Here is an 18,476-nt window from a genome sequence, read left to right on the forward strand (position 1 = left end):
AGCACTTGTTCAGAAATTATTGTAAGCACTAAATAAGCTACAAATTACTACAGCACTCAACTTTTCTCACTGTCTAGAGGAAAACAGTTTCTAGTACTTAACAAATAAGCACCTATCCAGGCATGTCTAAGGGTCAGCTCCCAGTGTTTTCTCCTGTCTACCTGATGAATCTGGGCATCTTGGAACAATGCAGTAATTGCCTCATGTACACAGACAACCCTCTCCTCCTACCACCCAACACTACAACCTGTGAGAGATGCACTTATATAGCCAAACTGGAAGCAAAGCTCTCTTCACCTAAGACTGGACTAGACAGTCAAGAGGAGAAGGTAAACACTTGCACCACACCGCACTCAGCACATAGTCTCTCAAAACCTACACCACCAAAACACAAACATAGAAACACAAAACACACACCTACATTCACGGAGGCTCTCAGTAAAAACCTGCCCAAGCAACAGGGACCTCCAAAGCAGAAACACAAGCAACCTCCACCCCCCAATACAATCCAAATGACGCATAGCCCACAAACTCAGTGTGCCACTCAACCACAGCCCATAAGGCATAACAACATACCCAACACTCTAGTCATAGGTGACTCTATAGTCAGTCACACTGATGTTCCACTCACCAGGCTAAACAAGGAGAAAGTTGCTGTCAGCTACCCATCGGGTGCCAGGATCTGCAACATAATGCATACACTCAGGTCACTCCACAACAAGTACAAATATGACTCTGTCATTGTCCATGTTGGTGTGAATGACCTGAGACATACCTCCCTGGACTCCATGAAAAGGGACATGGAGGAGCTGTCCGATCTTGCAGCCCAGGCAGGTATGACCCTAGCCCTGAGTAGCATCCTGCCATCACCCAGAATGATACCACAGTACAAGGACAAAATGATTGACTTCAACAATTGGCTAAGCTTCTGGTGTCATTCTAAGGGGATCCAGTATCTGTCTGCCTGGGATGACATGATCGACAAGCCACGATGCTTTGCCAGAGATTGCCTGCACCTGTCGCCCCTGGGATTCCGGATACTAGCTAAGGCTCTAGCCACCCCTATAGTGCCTTTTTTAGGCAAGGTTCAAATGACAAATTCACCACCGTAACAGGTACAGGCAAGAAGAATCTGAGGGTATTGCTACTCAATGCTAGAAGTCTAAACCTCAAAATGCACTCACTCGAGGCACTCCTTAAAATGGAGAACATCGACATCTGTGCAGTGACAAAGACCTGGTTCAAGGCTCCAGAGAGTACCCCTGCATTACCAGGCTATAATTCATACCACACCTTTCAGCCACCTAACCTAGACCGAAACACTAAAAGTGGAGGCGTGTCCATATTCATTAGGATATCCACACCTCCAGGCTAGTTGCTCAGCATAATGCATCGGAGATTATCCAATGCAACTAACTCTGGGCAAGACCACAATCCAAACTGTAGCTTGCTACAGATTCCCCACCATGCCCCAGGATTCCCACTCCTCATTTCTTGATACACTGGAAAATATTAGGGTACAACCTAACACCTTAATAATGGGCGATTTCAACTACCCTACCATTAACTGGGAAAACTACTCATTTACCAACTCTTGTGCTCAACGTTTTCTGGAATTCATAAATTCCAATGCCTTGGATCAACTTATCCACACCCCCACCAGGGGCAGCAATATCCTAGACCTGGTTATTACCAACATGGGCAACCGGTGCTCCACACCAGAGGTCAAGTCCTTGTTGGTCAGATCCGACCACAAGCTAATCACCCTAGACATCCACATCTTTCCCCGATCCCCCATTATGGAAACCACAGTAAACAATTTCTCCAAAGCCAACTTCACGCTTCTTAAGACAGAAGTGGCAAACTTTGCGACACCCATACTGGCGGACAATAGAGGTATGACTGCTGAACCCTACACAAATGCACTTTATAAGCACTTACACGAGTGCATGGATCGTGCAATCCCTAACAGAACCAAGATGCTATCCTCCAAAAAAAGGAAGCCAATCTGGTGGTCCCCTGCCATAAACAAACTCTACAACAGAAGAAAGAAACTGTTGCAAAAAAAGAGTAAAATCCCATGATTGGAGAAACTTCCTGGTCAGCCTCACTAAGAAGCTGAGATCCATCATAAAATCCTCCAAAACTAGTTATGAAAAAAAAGTTGCCACTGTCTCTAAAGACAACCACAAAGCATTCTATAGCTATGTCAAGAATCTCAATGGCAACACTCAGATCTGCTCTGAGTTACAGCACAATGGCACTAAATATACAGAACCAACTGATATTGCCAACATCTGGCAGATAGGTTCAGTGCTAACTTTACCCCCTGTCATCCCCTAAAGAGCCCATCTCTATACCAGAAGAATGCAAAGTTCCTGTAATCACGGCTGCACAGGTAAAAAACACACTATCCAAAGCCAAGAACACAGCATCCATGGGACCCAACATCCCAGGCTGTGTTCTACATGAACAACAGAGCGAACTGGCACCCCACCTAAGTACCATGTTCAATCATAGCCTCACCTCAGGCTATGTGCCCAATGAATGGTGCACAGCAACGTTATCCCACTCCACAAATGGGGAGTCATCACAGACCCCGGAAACTACTGCCCCATTAGCCTAATGAGCCTGTTCTGCAAGGCTATGGAATGTATCATCATGGAATTTATAAACAATTACATTGGTAATCTCCAAACTCAGGACCCCACCCAGTTTGGGTTTGCAAAAGGCAGATCATGTCTCCTAAACCTGATAGACTTCTTGGAAGCAGTCACCAAAGCCATAGATGAGGGTAAGGTGGTTCACACAGCCTATTTAGATCTCGCCAAAGTTTTCGACACCATCTCCCACTCTGGAATTATAGATAAATTCACTAAACTAGGTATAAATCCCTATGTCACAAGATGGGTTGCCAACTGGCTCACTGACAGAACCCACACTGTGAAAGTAGCAGACTCCAAATCCAACTTCAGACCAGTGACAAGTGGAGTACCACAGGGTTCAGTCCTGGGTCCTCTCCTGTATGGTATCTACTGCTCTGAAGTACAGGCTAGCACAAAAGGTCTTTGGCTAAGTTCACAGATGACTGCAAACTGGGAGCCATAATCAAAACTACAAAAGAAGGGGCCTCGCTGAGACAGATGCCTGGTGTCAAAGCCATGGCCTCAAGCTCAATGCCAAAAAGTGCATTGTCATCCCTTTTGGTAAAACCTCTGTACCCATGAACTACCACATAGGCGGTAGTCTACTTTACACCGAAAGTGTGATAAGAGACCTTGGGACACAGGTGGACAGTAGTCTCTCCTTTGATAATCACATCACCACAGTAGTCAGGAAATCCTTCTACGTTGCACACCTCATCACAAAAGGTTTCTCATCCAGGAAAAAAGAGGTCATTGTTCCCCTCTACTCATCACTCATTAGACCCATTATAGAGTACAATGCCCCTTTTGGTATGTACCTCACAAGACATCTATAACAACTGGAAAGGCCACAGAAATACCTCACAAAGAGGATTACTAGCCTCAAACAGATGCCCTATGCAGATCGTCTCAAAAAACTGCAGCTTTACTCCGTCGCATATCGCCTACTCAGAGGTGATCTCTGCCGAACACACAAAGCTATGTCAAACCCAGAGCTTTTAAACATGCTGCACTTAAAGAAATTCCAATCCCTATGAGCTACATGCTCTAGGGACCTAATCCCTGTCACCACAATAAACAGAACATGCTGGAGGGATACATTTCTCTCTCAGAGACTTCCCATACTCTGGAACAAACTACCTATCTATATCAAACAAAGCTCCTCATTAGCACTCTTCAAGAAAAATTTTGCTGATTGGATGGGAGATAGGAAATTCACCCCGGGGATCACTTCTGTGGCTCTGCTCGACAGTGGCACAGGAAAATAATTTTCTTGGGTAGCAAAAGCCAGGGTACCTTTTGACTAGGCTTATATAGGCCCTAGGGCCAATAGCCTAGTAACCTACCTATGAACCTATGAACCTTTAACTCCCCTCCTGTCCTCTAACCCTAAAATGACCCTGTCACTTCCTAACCTTAAACTCTCGTCCTGATTAATAACCATAAAACTCTCCTCCCACTTCCTAAGCCTAAATCCCCTTCCAATTGCTGAATGAAACCCTAAGCCACACTGCCACCTGCCTCACTTTCCACTCCCTCCCCATGGCTGTTGCACCTTCCTCTCTTTCCTCATGGCTGCAACACATTCCACTCCCTCCCCACAGCTGTCACACTTTCCTGTTTGAAATATAATATTGTGTTTAGTCAATGTGCAGAAGTTCCTCTCTCTCTCTCTCTCTCTCTCTCTCTCTCTCTCTTTGTACTGCTGCCACATCTTACCTGAATTCATATTTGAGTTCAAACGTGAGAGGCGGCCTGTGTGAGGTACAAGATGCTCAAGTCCCTAGCTTTGCTATAGCGAGCTTCAAGTGCTTGCGTCTCAGGCACTTGTAGACCCCCAAAACATATACTTATACATGGATACATATCCATATATAGGTGGATATATATATATAGTTATATGTCTTACTCAATATAAACACAGACAGATGTACAGACAGATGGATAGATACACAGGCATGCAGATATAGTTACAGATGTAGACATATAGATAAATATTACAGTACCATCACAAGAAATAAAGCAGCAAGTGATTTATAAGAAGTCAGAGGTAAGTAAGCAAAACAAATGAGTCATTTTGTAAACTGCCATTATGTTTGACTTTTCATATCAAAAGTAAAAAAGTAAAACTAGATTTCGGGATAAACAAGCAGTAGAGCTGTATTTCTTGTTTGGTTTGTTTGATAATTAAATGTTAAAATGCATATATAAGTGAATCACTGCTCACTCAGTATTTAGTGCTTCACAACAGCTTGGATAAAAAAATGAGAAAATAAGTATTTCTGATGTGGAATATGGGAAGGGGATTTTCTTCCCGTTTACCAATTTAAAGCACAGCACACATACAAATAATTTTACCACATTTGTGATTACAACATGCTTCCACTATGAGTGGACAGAGTTCAGTCTGCTGAGGATCAACACCTTCAAACTGCATCCCCTGTAAAACGGGTAAAAAATATATTTTTCAGTGTTTTTTTTTGTAGAAAGGCAAAACCCCCTGCACCCTAGAAGTGGGGCACACGCTCCCAACTTCCCAACTTATATATATACCGATTCCATGGTCACACCAACTAGAAGAAGGAGGAAATTACCCCAAAAGAGCATCATTACCTGCATAACTAGATGACAGTAATTTCCTGTGTTGGAGGTCCGATTTTCAGCATGTTAAACCTCAGGAAAAGGATGAATGAGAATTTAATCTTTGCCCACCAGTAGGAAAATGTGACAGCACCCTGTTCTCATATTCAGATCAAAAGGTACTATTATTTATTATGAAACTTTTTTTCATCTTACTTACCCATAAAAATATAAAAAATTGTAAAAAGCATATATATATATATATATATATATATATATATATATATATATATATAAACTACATTTTTAATTTGTATATATGAATGAGTTTTTCTAAGTATAGAGGCTATATGTTTACTTTATTATATATGTTTGTTAAAACAAAAACTAATTTTATATATTTCTCTTAGTTTGTAGCATAGTGAGTACTTCTGAGAGATCTAAAACCTCAGCTGTAGTAATTATAAAAAATAATGTTTAGGTCACATTCATTGCAATAGAGAGACTATGATTATTCCAAACAGAAAGGTTTATCCCAGTATTCACTGAATTTATTCATGAAAAAGTTAAATAGTGTGTGTTTGTGTTTGTGTGTGTGTGTGTGTGTGTGTGTGTGTGTGTGTGTGTGTGTGTGTGTGTGTGTGTGTGTGTGTGTGTGTGTGTGTGTGTTTGTGTGTGTGTGTGTGTGTGTGTGTGTGTGCACTTACGCATATGATTACATGATGATTTTTCAGTCTGGGATAGCTCAAGCTATGTTTATTTTCATGCCTGATCTTTTGATTTTCAAAAATTTAAAAGGCATAGCAGGCATTTTATACCCTTCAAATATATACAAGCAAAAACTAATATATGCATAAAACTTAACAACTACACGAGTATAAAAACATAACAGTTGTAAATATATATATATATATATATATATATATATATATGTATATATATATATATATATATATATATATATATATACATATATATATATATATATATATATATATATATATATATATATATATATATATATATATATATATATACACACACACACACACACACACACACACACAAAAAATACAAAGGTATTGCTATACATCTCATTTCTTCACCCTCAGCTTTTTGAGCAATGGTTTTATGGAAGCCCTGTCATTAAGTCCTTTGCCCCTATCAGCCCTGAGGGTGATAATCCAGTTGTTCTCCTTATATTCTGTACGATTCCTAATATCACCTTTCTGAATGTGAGGTGTAACTACCTCCAATACTCTAAAATTAAATCTATGTGCTACCCCTGCCTGTATGGTATGCTTTGACAGTGGATTGTATTCAGCTTGAATTCTGATGCTGTAGAGATGTTCTCTTATTCTATCTCTAAAGACCCTATTGGTCTTGCCCACGTAAAATGAGTGACAACACCCACATTCCGCTAAGTAAGCAAAATTATCAGTCATGCACATAGCTGTGGCATGAAAAACAAACTCTCTATCCAAATCTGGATGTAAGAACTTATTGGAGGTATTAATATATGAACAAAAATTACACCTCCCGCATGGTCGTGTTGATCCCCTCTCTTCAACACCCTCCATGCTCCTATCATGACAGAGAAGTCTCTTCAGGTTCTTCCTATTCTTGTACAAGAACCTGAGTCTCTCTCCTACTAGTTCATGTTCCTTTGTATCAGCCGTCAAAACTGACCAATGCTTAGTGAAAGTCTCAACTAAATCTTTATTATCACTGGTAAAAAATAGGGGCACCTTCAAATGCTCATTGACCTGATCCTGAACTACAGGTTGCCGAACATTACTGTGTGATCCAAAATAAGGCAGAGCTGTGCTCTCCCTCTAACTGCTAACAGTGGACACAGCAAATGAAAGAGAACATTTCTAGGGAAATTAATGATTTCAGAATGGGACGTGTCTTTATGTGGTCCAGAAATGGACATTATATGGAATAGTCAAATAGAACAAATGTGAAAGTGAATAATAATGTTGTCAATGTATCATCTAATGTTGGTAATGCAACTGCATCCCTTGCAAATTAACAGAATGAAAATAAGAACAGGTCGAATGAGTGTTTACCCGCTGATGGTATGGAAATATTATCAGCTGGAATTGCTGAAGGGGATTGTTCCCTTAATAGAGAAGAACCCTTACAGAATCAGAGTAAGAATTTGTATCCTAATGTGGTTGTAAATGAAGGTGTACAAGAAAGGGTCGTAAGACCAAAGGTTAATAAAGCAAATGGTTTGAACAATGGAAGCTCTCATAGTGGGTTACAACAGAATAGTGCTGTGGTAGGACACCCCCATTTTCCCCTACCAACCAGGCTAGACAGAGAGGTGGGGCATCCGAGATCAATGAGTCGAGGACGACAGAAGCACAAATTTTCAGGAGAAAGGAATTCAGGTCAAATGATCAAGAAAATGTGGGGGAATGTAGGGAGTCATTGATCTGGAATATTTCTATGTATGAGTTATCACCTGAAGAGACCAGGGTATTAGAGAAAGGTTTAAATTTCATCCCCTCATGCGAGAGTAGATCACCAGATACTGTGTTGGATTTGAAAGTTTTTTGTAGGAACATCATGTTACGGCTGCAGTTTCCAGATAATAGTGGACAGGCACTCCCTTTTAAGAAATTAAGCACATATGTGCCAGTTAACAACCCATTGATAGATGCATATTTAAAGCTGACCAAAGAAGACCTATTTAAGTTCTATGAGAATAAAATGTACCGAGTAATAATAATAAGAAAACACAGAGGAATAGATATACCAGGAATAACTTGAGTTACAGCGAGAGAGTCGCTTTGAAGAAGTTGCAGGGTAATGAGATGATTTCCATAAGACTAGCAGATAAAGGAGGTCTCACTGTCATTATGGATAGGACCCATTATGTTCAATCAATGGAGGAGATGTTGAGTGAACAGAAGAATTACAGATTAATAACAACTATAGAAGTACATGATATTATGGAGTTTGTTTCAGCAATGTTGCTGGATATTTTAAAGAGTGGATTGATTACTGAGGAGGTCTATAAGTATTTGAAGGTAGTTAACCCGTTGATACCGTTAATACAGGGCCTACCTAAAGTTCACAAACAACCCTCCAATCCACCTATGAGACCCATTGTGGCAGGTGAAGGGTGGGTTATGGAAATGCTATCCCTCTATGTTGAGAAACATCTACGACCGGTCATAGATCAGAACAGGATGGTCCTTAGAGACTAAGCAATTCCTCATTGATTTATATGAGTGCACTACCAATGTTGACAATATACATGAATTGATTTTTGTCACATTTGATATTCAGTCACTCTTTACGAACATCCCCAATGGTTTGGGTGTACAATATATTCATGAATATCTCAGTGCCAAGAGTGAATCTACACTGGTACAGGTTGACCTTATATGTCATTTTTTGGAAGTAATCCTTGAAAATAATGTATTTACTTTTAATGGCAAGATGTACATCCAGAATGATGGCGTAGCTATGGGCACTTCTTGTGCCAATAGCTACGCCAACATGTTTTTGGCACACTGGGAGAATATTATATTGTTTGAGAATGATGCTTACAAACAATATGTAATGTTTTATAGACGTTTTGTCAATTATGTGTTTTTGCTATGGAAAGGGAGTCTTGAAGCTATGTTGGAGTTTCATAGAACAATGAACAGTTTGATGACTGTCTGAAGTTCACAATGGTGTCATCAAGTGATAGGATAGAGTACCTTGATCTCTATGAAGAAAGATTGGATAATGGTAGCATCAATACTGGTGTCTTTAGGAAATTTTGTTATAGGAATTCCCTGTTAGTAAGATCTAGTATGCATCCTAGCTATATTTTTAAAAATTTAATTAAAGGACAGGGCATGAGAGTCTCCAGGCTGAACTCTACTATTGAAGGGTTTGAAAAAGAGATGGTTGGTCGAAGCTGTAGGATCATGAGTAGGGGCTATCGCCCTGGTGAAATACAAATTAATCTGTCCACTGTTAGTAGTTTGAGGGAGAGCATAGCTCTGCCTTATTTTTTGGATCACACAGTAATGTTCGGCAACCTGTATTTCAGGATCAGGTCAATTAGCATTTGAAGGTGCCCCTATTTTTTACCAGTGATAATAAAGATTTAGTTGAGATTTTCACCAAGCATTGGTCAGTTTTGACGGTTGATACAAAGGTACATGAACTAGTGGGAGAGAGACCCAGGTTCTTGTACAAGAATAGGAAGAACCTGAAGAGACTTCTCTGTCATGATAGGAGCATGGAGGGTGTTGAAGAGGGTGGATCAACACGACCGTGTGGGAGGTGTAATTTTTGTTCGTATATTAATACCTCCAATAAGTTCTTACATCCAGATTTGGATAGAGAGTTTGTTTTTCATGTCACAGCTACGTGCATGACTGATAATGTTGTTTACTTAGCAGAATGTGAGTGCTGTCACTCATGTTATGTGGGCAAGACCAATAGGGTCTTTAGAGATAGAATAAGAGAACATCTCTACAGCATCAAAATTCAAGCTAAATACAATGCACTGTCGAAGCATACCACACAGGCAGGGGTAGCACATAGATTTAATTTTAGAGTATTGGAGGCAGTTACACCTCACATTCGGGAAGGTGATATTAGGAATCATACAGAATATAAGGAGAACAACTGGATTATCACCCTCAGGGCTGATAGGGGCAAAGGACTTAATGAGAGGGCTTCCATAAAACCATAGCTCAAAAAGCGGAGGGTGAAGAAATGAGATGTATAACAATACCTTAGTATTTTTGTGTGTGTGTGTGTGTATATATATATATATATATATATATATATATATATATATATATATATATATATATATATTTACAACTGTCATGTTTTTATACTTGTGTAGTTGTTAAGTTTTATGGATATATTAGTTTTTGCGTGTATATATATTTGAAAGCTATAAAATGCCTGCTATGCCTTTTAAATTTTTAGGTGACTTGATTAAGGGTTGAACATGATTCGATTACAGGGATTTGATTTTTTGTATATAAATGTGGTATTTTTAATTTTTTGTTAAACGGTCTGATGAAGCTTGTTAGTGAAAGCGCTTACCCAGTTTGATGTGTTTTTTTCAATAAATTTATGAGAACAGTAGAGAACGAACTGCCTGCTTGCCTCGTTGCTATACTCTTTTGTGGATTATTGCTTGTTGTTTTTATTAGCAACTGGACTTTTATCTTGTGGAGCACTGCTTTTCTTTTGGTAGATATTAAAACCCACTGAGGAAGCTGCATATTCTGCAGTGAAACCAGTTTAGTTTAGATTTAATAAACAAGTTTGGCTCTTTTACAAAGTCAGTGAGTTCATTATTGTCTTCATTGGAATTTTGGAATTTTGCTGTCATGTATCTTAAATTGAATTTAATATAGACCTCACAATGTAAGAGTAGTAATTGGGGTTATAATAGTAATAAATATGTGCACCTATTTGTCTGAATATTGCACAGCTGTCATACTATTATCTTATACGCTTTTTATTATGTTCTGTTCCAGGTGGTATATCTGCTTATAATGCTGGGGTTGGAAATGTCCGCACTTATGAAATATGGATGTTGGCACTACAGGAGGTGACTATTCCAACGATGTTGTTGCACGTGCTCAGTTTTTCAAAGAACATGGCTACTGATATGCCATCATTTTAAAAATCTCTTACATTTTATATCTGACTCTTCTGTTTATTTGTCCTCTTTGACAGTTCAATTAATAAACACATAAAAATATATTCATTTCTACAGTGACTGCTGTTTTTTTTTTTTGTTTACCATTATTTAAATGTTTTATAATGATGGTGTACACAGAATAAAATATATTTACGTAATACAATAAATGCTATTAGAAATGGCATCATACTGTTGTGCTGTATATTGCAGACTCAATTTGATGATTTCTAATTATTACGTTAAATATGCTAATTCCACTGTAAATCAGATTTTGGAATATTTGATGTTTGATTACTCTTTATGTAAAAGCCTCAGTAGCCAACATTGCATTGAACTATTCTCTGGATTTTCAGCCCAGATTAAGTTAGACTTTGATATGCATCCCTACAGTGTATTCCAGAAACTTGGATTATTTTTCCTCGCAGAACTAGAATGTGTTGTAGTGCATGGAGCACCACTATTATGCTCCAATAACAATTAAATAACATGCTGGTTCAGAGCTCCTCTAATGGGAGACCCTACCTTAATAACCCTTATGGAGGTTCTTAACAATTGTTAAGCACTGCCTATGCACTAAGATCACATCTGAGACTAAAAGCTGACAGTGCCAACCACAAAACAGCAGTAGCAGAACATGAAACAGCTTTGCTTCAACTCCTGTTTCTGCCTGCTGTCTGCTACATTATAGTCAGTATTTTATGTCAGACTACTTCACTTAGACAAGGAATACATAAAGACTTCAACAACTTCCGTACAGCTTTACCGGCTTTCAAAACTAGCATAACACATCACATTTTTTTTTTATTTTACTTTTGTGGAACTAGTTGTACATGGATCAGATGAATCTCAATGTACTACAAAGAATTATGATCAAATCTCTGTTCATAACATACTACTGTGTTCTTGGCATAGATGCTAAGATACACCTCAAAAGCGCATTGGCTTCCAAGATTCGAATATATAATATACACATTATGATCTGAGACCCGATCATAATCATCTATCTTTTGCTGAGTCATTGTGGTGTGTCTTTATTTTTTAAATATTCTTTTCTAGGTATCCTTCATTTGAAGTCTATGCTTTCTTGCTTTGATTGCACAATCTTAGCAAAATGAAAAAAAAGGTTTCTTCTATTTTTCCCACTTTTTTAATTCATGCAGAATATCTCGTTGCAGTCATCAGTTCTCTTCAGTCAGTACTTTGAAGGTTTTGCATATAAATTAGTTAATTGTTATTATCTCTTACAATATATTCAGTTAAACATGGACTGTCAATGCTTTTCAAAATGCAGTAGTTTTAAACTGAATCGTAATACACAGTGGATATTTTTTTCCTCTAAAGCTGGTAAACTATTGGCACTTTTGTATTTTCTGTATTACTCTGAATGGTGGTGTTTTTTTTTTTGCTCAGGTGGGAGAGTTTATACATGTAAATGAGTGCATGTTTAGGTTGTATAGGTGTTTAAATACATACATATATTTATTTATTTATCGATACATAGTCTCCCTCTCTCTCTACACACACACTCATACACACACACTCATACACACACACACACACACACACACACACACACACACACACACACACACATATATATATATATATATATATATATATATATATATAATGTATGTATATATACATATATGTATATATACAGAGATATAGATATCTCCCCTATATTTAATAAAATCTGTGTAGGCATAGGGTAGAGCCCACATGGAAGGTATCATGTCCATGCACAAAGTTCCCCCCTCGGTAGCATGCCATGCATATTAATGATGGCACATTGCTGAGGGAGAGACGTGTAAGACGGGTATTGAATCAGTGTACAGAGTGTGTTACTAACTGTGTCCGCAGATGAATAACACACCCCAGCACTGTCAAAGTGCAACATATCAATGTAGTAAATGTATTTTTATTTTTTTTTTAAGTTTGCACAGCATGGCACAGTGAGCAGCAATTGACACATGCCAGACATCTAAAAATAGAAAATGGATACATTTAATTATTAATGCAAAGACCAAGTTTAAGTATATCTATGCAGGTTTGAGTAGCATGGCACTGTGCTCAGCAGTGCTTAAATGTTGCTGAAAGGTATGTATAAAAGTATAGCAGCATTCTACACATCCATGTAGCCAAATGGTTAGCATGAGAGCCGTAGGTGCAGGGATTTGAATACACATAAGGGTTATTAAGCATTCATTTTCCAAATACAAATAATGCCAATTATTTTTAAATCCTTATTTGTTGCAATCAGCTGAGCTCCACTAAGACCTGCTAAGTCCTGCCAAACACTGCTTAAACAAAAAACATTTTACCACTGCTTGGCACCACGCAGCTCCACTTAACTGGTTTGCACACTTCTAAGTGGTCCCAAGCACTGCTAAACATTGCCAGTTTAAGTACTGCTCAGCTGAGCTGAGCAGATTTGTGAGGTGCTAAGCATTGCGGCACAGTTTTAAAAATTACCCAATGGCATTAAAGGGTGGGAAAACAGTCTATATTAAGTGCTATAGGTGGGAATCCTGCAGAATCCATTGGAGTTCAACCTGTGAGGATGCTATGGCAGGTGCTGGAGAGGGTATGTGCATTTGGGTGCAGCAGTTGGGCATTGAGGAGTCCAGGGCCACGGCTGGACTCCTAGTGAAAATACATGAAGACCAGCTCATGCAGGGTGGTTACCGGGGCTTGGAGTGCAAAACAAAGGCCTGGGATCAGCTGGCAAGGGACCTCACCAGTGTAACTGGTATCCCCCGCACAGGTGAGCATTGTCGTTGCCACCATAATGAGCTGAAAAGAAAAAATGGGGGCTCTCCTGGGCTCCCTAGGTCCAAGTATTCTGGGCAGGCAATGTTCCACACATGTGTAAGTACGTTTACCAGTGTTTCACCAATATTTAACCCTGAATGTCTGCTAAACTGGTATGCATAATGGTGTGCTTCTCTTGCAACTGCTGCAGAGGTGCGAACTCGCAATGTCGAGGTTCATTCAGGGTGCCTGGCCAGGTTGCACCATGAGTGTGGTGAATACGGATGTAGTCCTGAATCTATAGTCAAATAAACAAGAATGAGGCAAGCATTAACTGCCATTACGTATATAAACAGTTATTATTGTATTGCAATGAATGTGGTCATAGACCTGGACTGCAATAAGTGACTACTGCCAAATGTACTGCAATAAACAGGAAAGAGTAAGGCATTAACTCTGATTAAGTAAATGAAATAAAGTTTCTATTGCAATATCTGTGGAAATGCATCTGTATTGCTACAACATCTGCATTACATTAACCGTTGGTCACTAAAATCTTGAAACTATACCAGTAAATGCATGAAGGTATCTGTAATAAATTGTTGTGCAATAGTTGTGGAATGAGAGCTGATATGTCAACCCAGTAACAATATATTGTCTACATCTGCATGTTATTTAGTAATGTATAGGTTACCTAGTCTCACTGCCATGATTGCATGTCAGCAGGTGTGTCCAACTGTCACTACACTCTATTATAGCACTGCAGTATTATTACCAGGTCATATTTTGTTTCCAGGTGAGCTCTAGGACAAAATCAGTCAGTCATATATCGGCAGTGACTCAGTAGCTCAGTTTGTTAAATTCTGTGTATAAAGTATATTTTGCTAGACACAGACCAGGGTTCAAATCTGAATAACTATTATTGAATCAGATATGTTATGATGACAGATATTCTGTCCACAGGGACTACTACTAAATGAGGTAGCCCATAGTATGTGTAAATAATTGTTTGTTCAGATGTCACTGACTGTTAAAATCATTATCACAAATGTGCTATTTCTCTGAACAGTAAAATAAACTGGTTCAATAATGACAGCTGATAATAAAATAAAATAAAAGAAATAACATGTGTAATAACAGATATCATTCACTCCACAGGGGCACAGGTAAATGGGTGAGATAGCTCACAGTATGTGTAAATTATTGTTTGTTCAGATGTCACTGACTGTTACTATCATTATCACAAATGTGCTATTTCTCTGAACAATAAAAGAAAGGTTCCATAATGACAACTGATAATAAAATACAAGAAATAAATATGTGTAATCAAGGTATGGCTGCATTCCTGGAGTTTCTGTAAAGGTTGATGGTCAATTACTACATGTGACACATATGTCCCCTGCATTCAGTGTTATTAGGTACAATCCCCATATCTGCCAAGCAAGGCATGATAGTTGTGTACTCTCTGTACTGTACACATGCATGTCTCTCAAGTATCATGCTGTCACAGAATGTAATTACTGTGTATTACTGCTGTCAGAGATGTATCATGGACATGATTATATGTCAATATCAGATTAACAGTACAGTAACCCACAGTACCCCTTGGTAGTTATGTAATTCCACTTGATGTACATGTGTTCTTTGTAGGTGTGTACCTGCAAGTGTTACTGCTTGGTCGATAGTGTCCCATGTGGATAGCTTGAGAGGTATGGATATGCTACAGCAGCTATAGGGCACATTTACACATAAAGAAAGGACAGACTTGTGGACTAGCTAGCATTACTGTTGTCAACAATATAACTCATGATGGTATTAATTGACTGTATTTCTCTCTCTTCCCACCCCTTATCTTCATATATTTAATGTTGTTATATATTGGTTATGGTTTACTATTAACATGTTGTTCCATAAACTTTATTTTGGGCATGTGTTTTATTACTGTTCTGTATTACTATGGTTGCATATTAACATATTTTGTTGAATTACCTATTCTGCTGGTCTTATACTGTAACTGTTACTGGTATGTTGTTATTCACTGTTCTGTTTCACATAATATGCACTTAACTGTAATGGGGTTCTTTCCAATGTTCTGGCATGCTATTACTAGAAATGGTTTTGTTCACAACTCACCTATAGTTTATTGCTTTATCTCCATACTCACAGGCATGTCTGAGTAGGCCGGTTCCTGCTGATCCACCTACCCTACCTCAACCAGCTGTGGCACCAGGTACCAGCTCATCTGGAACCCAAGCTGCTGGTGTCTCCTCTGCTGGCCCTGCACCACCTTCTGGTGGAACTACTTCAGGGGATGGGGCCTGTCTCTCACTTGGGAGTGGGGGTGGAGGTAGATTGTCACCCAGGATCAACTACTGGCCATGGTACACAGGATCATTCAGAGGAGCTATGACCTTCATCTGCGCTGCATTGAGGGCAGCTTGGACAACTTGGTGGGTCCTGAGGGCTCAGGTGCCCAGCATCCAGCGCAGCCATCTTTAGGCAGTGAAGAAGCAGTGTTGCCTACCCATGGGTGGGGATCTCAGTCATGCTGCTGCCACCTAGAGGCACATGCACCTCTGATTCCACAACACTCTCCCCATCCAAGTTGTTTTCCCCCTCATGTGTCACACACCTCTATGCTGTCTTGTCTGTCTTGTCTGTTTGCAAATGCAACCTCTCCTACCAAACGTACCTCCCCACACGTACCTATTTTCCTTCCCCAAGTTTCCAGTCACTCCTAAAAAAAAAAAAGGGGAACCTGACCCACAAAAAAATTATTGCCCCATACATAGCTCTCCATTTTGCACACATGTCCACTGGACACAACAAATTACATCTGATTGGCTTGAAAACATATTTCTGTTGTTCTCATCCCTCTTTGTGGGGTTTGAGGGTCCAAATTAATTTCGAAAATATGTATAAGTGCACAAGTGTTGCAGTACAAGAACTGGAAATCTATGGTCCTTTCCCTCACTCATCCTGCACATCCCTACCTGCCTTTCAGTATGGTGATGCATGCCCCATTTCACCACTTTCCTATCATGCCCTTTTTCTTTTCTTTTTTTATTTGTAGAGTGGGTTTGCGTGGAGCTAAGCAGTATGATTGCACAAAACTGTGCAAACCCACTTAAAACTGCTTAAAATTGCCTTAATCATCTGTGTTTTTCACAGTGTTAGGTGCAACTGCAAAATAATCACCCATACCACATCTTGACCCCATGCCCCTGTGAACTACAGCACAGTACATTAGCTCACTAGGTCACTCAGCTCTGATGTAAAACAGGTGTTTCCAGTAACATATGCTGATTGCCACTGACACATTGTAAGTACATGTAATGGGAAAATGGCAGTGCACTTGGAACTGTGGTGCAGGCACTACACCAGTACACAGCCAAATAAATAATAATGGATGTACATGAGGCCTGGGATAGCAGGTTGACTATACAGACTGTAGCAGAATGTCCAGAGTTTTGTCCCCTAATATTGGCCTGGTTTTTACAAAAAACATGTGTGTATCTTAAAGTGGTGGCAAGTCATTAAAGATTGAATTTCGAAAATCAAGACAGACATTTGAGTGTCACACATCATACCCTGCAGCAGAAAACACATGCTAATTCAAATCCTGTTATTATATCAGCATTCTACATTTGTAAGAGCAATATGTAATGATTGTCCCTAGTTTAGGGCCTGTGTCCTACTTGTATGTATGGCTTTGCCCACAGTACTTGCTCTAATAGGTTGAGAGGTATCATAGCAGGTAACTGCCCCCTTTCATCAGAAAGATATTTAAATGCACCTGCTAAGGCAGCAATGGCAAAGTACATATGTCTATGACTGAGACCCTGCTACACATCAAATGCCTTTGAAGCCATGCACATACTGATGGATGCAGAAGTGTGTCAAAGACTGTATGCATGCACATATATCTTGAAAATACACCTGCTGTAGTACTTACTCAGTAGCTCAGTCTGTTAAATGTCTTACATGCATTACCTTTTGTTATCCACAGTCCTGGGTTCAAATCCAGTGTGTTACACTTCAATTACATTCTTGTGAATACAGCAAATAATTACTGAGCCATGCAATTTTAACCCAAACAGGCAGCTGCTACTTAATTAACTGCTACCCATGTTTGCAAGTCAAATGCCTGTAGGTAGGCACACACTACACATAATCATATAGCCTAACTATATGCTGCCTACTACTCTGTGATTGGCACTGTTGCATAACAGATTTACCTTAAGCACATTCCTCGACTGGACTGTAAGGGGTACCCTCACCCTGGCTCTGCTGTAAGAGAGCTGACACTGCTGCTTCAGTTACACATAAAATTACATGTTCACTCCCCTATGTGTCCTAGGCTACAGCAGCAGCTGCAGCCTGCAACATATGCAGCCATATGTTAAGCTACCTGCTACAGACCTACCATACCTCACAACTCCTAGAACAAGTGAACCAGACAAACAAATACATAAAAGGAGGTGGAGCAAGGTCCAGCAACAGGGACAGGTTTCACAGTTTGCCCCTACAAACATAGTGAGCTGAAAGAATAGCAACTACTACATCTGCATGCATATTCTGATGGGTATGACGTCTGACACTCATATGTCTCCTCCCCCCCTTACTGACCTCAACCCAGAATGTTTAACACTGAACTAGCAGACAATCACAATGTCATGGGACAATTTGCCAAACATAGCATGCAAAACTGTGGAAATACCTCAGAAATCTCAACAGTGGAAGTGGACAATATTTGTACCTAACCTCTGTGATGCTGTAGTCTCCACACCTCACTAATGTCCATCTCAAAGACT

The 18,476-nt window shown here is 39.4% G+C and overlaps 1 pseudogene; it reads left to right on the top strand.

The window, feature by feature from the left end:
• Positions 1 to 10,970, top strand: part of LOC122802517 — a 239,926-nt pseudogene extending 228,956 nt beyond the window's left edge.
• Positions 10,971 to 18,476: the final 7,506 nt, after the last annotated feature.

The sequence above is a fragment of the Protopterus annectens genome, chromosome 5.part0, assembly GCF_019279795.1.
Source record: "Protopterus annectens isolate FY-2018-M chromosome 5.part0, PAN1.0, whole genome shotgun sequence".
NCBI lineage: Eukaryota > Metazoa > Chordata > Ceratodontiformes > Protopteridae > Protopterus > Protopterus annectens.